The sequence below is a fragment of the Coturnix japonica genome, chromosome 3 (assembly GCF_054131305.1).
Source record: "Coturnix japonica strain WE chromosome 3, WE-NBRP24, whole genome shotgun sequence".
Classification (NCBI taxonomy): Eukaryota; Metazoa; Chordata; class Aves; order Galliformes; family Phasianidae; genus Coturnix; species Coturnix japonica.
In genome coordinates this window covers 38739475-38746633 of record NC_140665.1, presented here as the reverse complement: position 1 = coordinate 38746633, position 7159 = coordinate 38739475, and positions in this window count along the sequence as shown.

The window sequence follows — 7159 nt, the reverse complement described above, 5'->3', positions numbered from 1 at the left end:
GCCAGAAGGCTTTTGGCCGTGTGCTAGTGCTACTGAAGTCAGCAAGAAGATCCCCATCAGTTCAAACAGGACTGGGGCTGGACCTAGCGGATGCAAACAAAAAGGCTTGAGATAGTCAGCTCTCTTGATTTCTCAGTATAATCTCCCCCTTGACTGGCATGAAGCAGTGTTTACAAAAGGAGACAGGCCAACATTACATAGCTCTCCTGTGAGGCAGCTTTTTTTCCATTGCTTGTTTTACAAAAGCAGGGAAGCCAGCGTTCATGGCACGGCTGATATCTAATAAATCAACAGATTGAAGGCATTTTTCCAGATAGACAACTGTGTTTATTAGTACAAGATAGTAGGAAAAACACTCTAATGAAGATTTCCTCATGTCTTTGTTTAATGTTTATTATAGCCTCTCTTCTGTGCAACAAATAAAACTGACACAAAGATTACGAGAGTCATAGGCACACTTGGATGTTTCTGAATGTCCTAGAGTAACCAGCATGACACGGCAGTGTAGCAGGAACTGCAAGAAAGTAGGTGTTGCTTCATGTTATAAGGAAAATAAACATACATTTACGAAGGTAGTTTCTTGGGAACTGATCCCAGGTGTACAGCAAAGCTCCTTGCTGTCTCAGCTGGAGGAAGAAGCCTGGAGAAACACCTGATAACTGCGCATCCAAGGACTACTGGCCCTCAGCAGAAACACAACACTGGGTGTCACTGACACCCATCTCCCTTGGTGGTGTTCTCAACTGGTCTGGTGCATGATCTGTGCTTCAGCCCTGAGCAGCTGGCACCTGACATAGGCATGTCTTGTTCTACTGCAAAAGTGGTCGGGGGGATACAGAAAGACATTCTGGACACACTTTTGACAGTGTTAAAGGGCTATGTATATAAACCTTTTCCAAGGATTTAGTAATCAGCTCAGGTTAACATCATGAAGCATAATAACTCATCCGGTTACTATTCTATGCAAAACACCCTGGGGCAGTATGTATTGGCTTGTTAAAAAGCAGCAGAAATGCAGAATTAGGAGGCTGATTAAAATAAATAAATAAATAAAAATCCCCCTTCAGATTAATCAGAATGTTTTGTTAATTACATGCTATGCAAAAATACAACCCTGTCCTCTTGATATAGAAAAAAATAAAGAACTCTACGACATGTATTTATTCTCAAGAGGAAGCAAATGTATGAAGAACTGCCAACTCTGAATCTCAGCCTTACTGTGTACTGCAGTACTGCCAAAGGCAACAGCGTAATGATCTGCAAGACCCAAATCCATCCCTGGCATTGTTCAGCTCTCACTGGTGGAGATACAGCCTGGACAAGTTTGTGTCATAAACAGACCAATACAAAAGACATCTGCCTGACAAGAGCGGAGCTCAGTGTCCCACTGCTGGGAGAAGAGAGCAGATAACACTACCAGTGGTTGGTTTAGCCCAGGCTGTGGTGCAGAATTCTCTAATTCTCCTTGTTTCTTCCATGTGAATGTGCAGTGTTTCCTGCTGCTGGCTGACCCAACCCAGACCCGTGGTGGTTTCAGTGACTGAGCACTGTACTCTGGGTCAGTGGAACTTGATTCCCTTCCCATCCTTAACACCAGCTGGGCACAGTTCCTCACCTGTATAGCAAGGGTAAGCTCTTCAGAGACCAACTACAGGAGCCCAGAGAAGAGTATGAGAACAAGGTAGACATGGTGATACTTCTCAGTACACTCTTCCCTCCTCCTAACTCCTTCTCCTTGTGTAGGCTGTCACTGTTCCTTCTTGATGATTCCAGCTTCCTAAAAACAGGTACAAGATGCCAGTTTTATCCCTCTTTCAGGTCACACAGAGATCTAAGCTCTTGACCTCACACACATGCATGCATTCAGTTGCTGGCCCTTTCTTGCTCCATCCTAAAAGCCCTTGCCTGTTGACTCCATGGTACCCACATAGAACACGGCCTTAGATCTGCAGTAAATCAGTACATCTTTGCAATTTCTCTATGTTTGGGCAAGTTAAACAGAGAGCTCAGTGAGTTTATGTTTTGCAGAGCTATGCTGGCAAATGCTTCCAGCCTTGAAGCACCCACCCAGATTCCTACAATAGCACAGATAAACTAATCTGTGCATTTCTCATGTACCTGTCATGCAGCATGGAGATACTGTGATATCTGAATCAGTGGAAATTGTCAAAGCTTTCCAACATGTCTTTGCTTGGATTGGGATAAGCTAGCAGACATCAGGAAGAACTAGGGCTGCTGTGGATCTGTAAGCACACAGCTTGTAGCACTGTGTTTTGCAGGGAATACATGTAGTTAATGTGAGCTGCTGCTGCTGTAGGTGTCCCTGGCAGAGAAGCAGCAGGAGCTGGAAGCATTATCTGAAGAACAGCCAGATCTCATACAGCCCAGTAGGCCTGATGTCAGTTTTGATGGTCTACTTCAGAGCTTCTCAAAAACACTAAAATATGTGTTGCTGTTTATCTGATTGATGTCTTCTTGTCTAAAGTAAAAAAAGTAAAATAGAGAGAAAAAAAATGCAGAAGTGCGTGGGATCTCATCTCAGAGAGCAGCTAGTCAGCACACACATGCACTGCAGATGCATGCAGTCACACAGCACAGACAGACTGTGGAGAAGGCGGAGGCTGGGCCAACATGCCAGGATGGAAACAGATCCATGCTGCTTTGCATTGGGACACAACTTATGTGCTCAGTGCTGAAGGTGTAAAATGGGGTTCAGCCTGAGGAATTCAGGCCACTGTCACCAAGGGCAGAACACTACAAGCATCTTTGCTCTCCAATCAGGAGACTGTCTTCTAGGAACAGCATCAGATCTGAAATCAAAGGTGAATCTTAACGCAAAGAGGCAGGTGCCAGCTCTAGATGTCTGTGCCACTCAGGCAATTAGCTGACAAATATAAACCAGATCTCCACATTTCAAAGCTCATTTGCATTGCTCCTGAGACAGTCTGTTGGAAAAGGATGTAATTAGGTTGAAGCTGACAAGATTTATGTACAGAGGAGGGAAAAAAAGAAAGAAATAGAGAAAAAATGAAGCCTTGGAACACCCGGGCGTGTGGCAGTTTTGGCACGAGCAGCCATCAGAACACAAATGTCAGTGGTGCTGCAGCAGCGGTGAGGAAGGCATGGAGACAACCCCCCCCAAATTTAGCAGAGACGATGATCAGAAGCACATAAGCACTGCTGGTAGCCTTGTCAGAAGGCTGCTTTTGGCAGCTGAGATCTGGTATCTCCAGCCCAAGCTGCCACTCACCACCTCAGCCGCATGAGTCTGGCTGTGGGACAGCTAGACCAGGCCTCAGCCCAGGCAGAACTGGACCCCAGCTCTTCATGGATGCTGCGTGAGGGCCTGCAAGTCATGGCTCTCTGTTCATTGGACACTTTCCTCCTTTAAACAGGGCTGTCATCCCAGGATCACGTGCAAGCTCAGCAGTCACCACAGTGAACAGACCCACTGGTGCTGGGATGTCCCTCTCACTCCTGCTTAACTAGGTTACACAGGCAAGGTGCCAAAACCTATATGGCTGCCCTTCCTCACCAGCAGGAAAATTCCATTAAACTCACTCCTGGGGTTGGCATAGCTGCTATTTAGGCATAAAATCACTGAGTGAAATCACCTGCTTAGCTCTGAACACTAAGAAAGAGCTGTTTTCCATTTGTAAAATTCAGAATTGTGACTAGAGAAAGTACAGCTCTGCCATGTAAAGTGCTGTTAATTCTGCTCTGTGGTGAAAGACTTTAGTAATTAAGTGATTAAAGCATTTTAATAGTTGCTGGAGATTGTTCAATTGGCGTGGAAAAACGCATTCCCTCCTTCCAATTCTTCTGTTTTGGCGTCACTGTGACAGGAACAAATGGGGTCTGAGCAGCTAACTTTTGAGCCTGGTCCTTTAGCTGCCACCGGGCAGTGATTTCAGCAGGCTGTTGCCGCAAAGCACTGCCCTTCCCATCCTGCAGGAAGGACTGAGCTGGAGGAGGAGGGCCCCAGGAGCCCTGCCAGGCTGCTGCCCACGCCGCAGGCAAGCCCAGAGCAGCCCCTGCAGCTGTATTTTAACCCAGATGGGTTAAACGTGTCAGAGTTCCCCTGTACTACTGACAGCTAATATATTTGCATGTGAATTAGCAGTAACAAAGAGACGCGATCAGCTGTGTTGCCTTTGTCTCACTGGCTCCACTTCACTGTGGTGCATTGACCCCAGGACTTGCAGCAGTGAGCTGTAGATTCCCAGCCATCTTCCCAAGCATACTTGCAACACTTCAGTCTCTTTTGTATCCTCTTTTAGTCCTTTTATTTATTTATGTATTTATTTATTTTCAGGTATTACTGTCCTAATCCTAACCACCTACTTCATTCCTTTTAGGAAGCTGCCCCTTACTTTCGGTTGTTCTTGTTTCACCCAGGTGCACAATAACACTATACCATGCGGTAGCCTGATCTAATTTGTCTGGCACAGATATCAGACCTGTCACTTCCTAGATTTCTCTCACTTCCTAATCCTCATACCTTTTACATGTGATGATGGTCACATCTACCTCCCTTCAGTCTTCAGATGCCAGTCAATGAGTGTCAATTACTACCTAATTTCTCGACAACAACTTGTACACTGGATTTCATTAAATATTAATTACATTTAGAAATTACAATGCTTGAACTATCCCACTGTCAATATTTTTTCAGGACAGAGACATACTGGTGCTGAATTTTGTGAGGGATTCAGTTTTACCCAGGAACATGAATTAATTGCAGATTCACAAGGTAAGCATGCATTTGATTTGTTGCCTAACCACACAAGTTGTGAGGCTTTCAATTTACATACAGCAGGACTTGCATAGATGCTGCAGAGCGTGAACTAATGCATTCATTTACTGAAAAAGTCATTCTGCTACATTTCTTTCTCACAAGGTAAGAAGGTCCTGCTTAGAGAGCCCTGTTCATACCTACAGCAGAGACAGGACAGAAAAACAGCCCCTAATATAGGCTGCTGAAAGCAGTGGCACCAGCACAGTGGCATGTGACACAACTGATGTCCGAATTCCAGAAACAAAAGAATCTCTAAATAGTGTAAGGTCTTAGGACAAAACTCTATCAAAACCAGAAGGTAACTTATATGTGATGGTGAATTGAACATGTTGACTAGCAATCCTTAATCAACCCTACTGTTGATATAAACTCTTTCCAGTGTTGAAGAAATCCAGCTCTTCATTAGTTAACAATGTTCTCTCCCATCTCTTAAAGAGGAATAATCTCTTTAAGAGAAGAATCATTTTACAAAGCTTGAGAAACACACTTTTTCCACTTCAGTTTAGATTCTTAGCCAGTTAAGATTACCTTTAGATGGAACTGACTTTTCATGCTAGACTTGACTAGGAAAGTTAAGTGTTTGAGAGCAGGAGTAACAAAAAATAAAAGCCTCAGAACTACGTCCTTTCTGAAACCTGAGGTACAGATTAGTTACCAAAAATGAACATAAAGGAATCAGATCTAAATGCCAGGTACCAGTGACTTTTAGGAGGAATCAAGTGACTACTTAAGTTCCCCCATTAAAGTTGATCATTAAAAACAAAGCCCCAAGCTTCCTGAAACAGAAGATTTCCACATCTGCTTTATACAAGTCCCAGACAAGAAAATGAAGGGGACATATGGAATATTGTGAAATAACATTGGAATTCTGAATGCAAGAAAGTTTATTTTTATTAGCTGTTCTTCTTCATATAGACTGCGTGCCTCTCAGGCACCTCACCTCACATGTTCCTGGCATGCATGGCTCACAGTGCTTGCCTTAGCTTTATTCATGAAATTCATTTCATAATAACAGGAGAACATTCCCTTGGGGATTATCACACTTATGTAGGCTTGGACAGAGTGCTCCAAAATGTCACCTGAGGCATCCTATGTCACCTAGTACAAGGAGGAGCTGCAGGCACTTTATAACACTCACAGCAGTTTTAGTGTGGATGTAGATCCGTATCTACCAACCAAGTTATTACGAGTCAAAGTCTGGTTCTGTGTTTCCATGAACACATCCAGTTAACGTTCATTTCCCAAAGTTATATTAATTCTAAACTTTCTTTCCACATGAGTCCACAGTTACTTAAGCAGAGGTGGGCTCTGCTGTGGACTCGGTTGGGAAGGGCTCATTCTCTGCACTACTGGAGAAGAGGCAGCTGTGATATCAACAACCTACCTCAAACGTAGTCAGTGTGAAAGGTCTTCCAGGACACTGAGCATCCCAAAAATTTTGACCAGATCTAATCAGGGAAGAAGGGACATTTCTGTGATGCGCAGATGTTCATTTGGGCCTGCTTTGACCTACATGGGCCGCAGCAGGAAGGACATGACTATGAGTAGAAAGAACATACTTGCTGATGGTATCTTGTGCAAAGGTCTCTGTCTCCCTTAAGAGCCCATTTAGCTGCTACAGGCTAAGCTTTTCTAATCAAATGCTCTGAGGCATAGACACTTAATTACTTTAACTGCAGAAAGATTTTGGAGTTTCAGAAGGTTCAGAGTTCATTTACTTTTGTCCTTACGTTTCACTTGAACAGATCCATCTTCCAGAACTCTAGCCAGGGTTACAATCAGAGGGCCAGAACTGCCTGTGCATGCACACACTGAAGAGATCACTCTCAGAAACTTTTGATTAGCTAGGCAGTGATTTCATTTACAGACAGCAGTTGAGCATCATCCAGGAAAATGAGTTAACTGAAACATAATTAAGTGCATGTCAGCAGAGCAAGTTGAATTAGTCTGCTGAGGAAATTAACAGGCTCTCAGATACAATAGGGGTTCAAAAGAGCCTATAGAAATAGAATGAAGGGACACAACTACCAACTCGCATTTCTAATTAGAGAAGTAAGTATGAATGAAACACAAGTTTCCCCCACGTCTCTCTCACCTTTCACATGCCCTTTCACAGAGGGATTTCTACATGCGGGAACATTTCAGGCATATCTCGAACTTGTTTAATCCAAAAGTTAAACTGTGTTGGCAAGCTAGCTCAAGTCACTCTGGGCAGAGGGAGGCCACTTTCTGAGGCCGTCAGTCACGCATTGAAGCGGGGCCGTGTGAGCTGGGAGCTCAGCCATGCAGAAAAGCCAACCCGCTCTGCCCAGCAGCTCATCAAAGGCTGTTCACCGTCAACGCTCGGCAGTCAATCCTGAT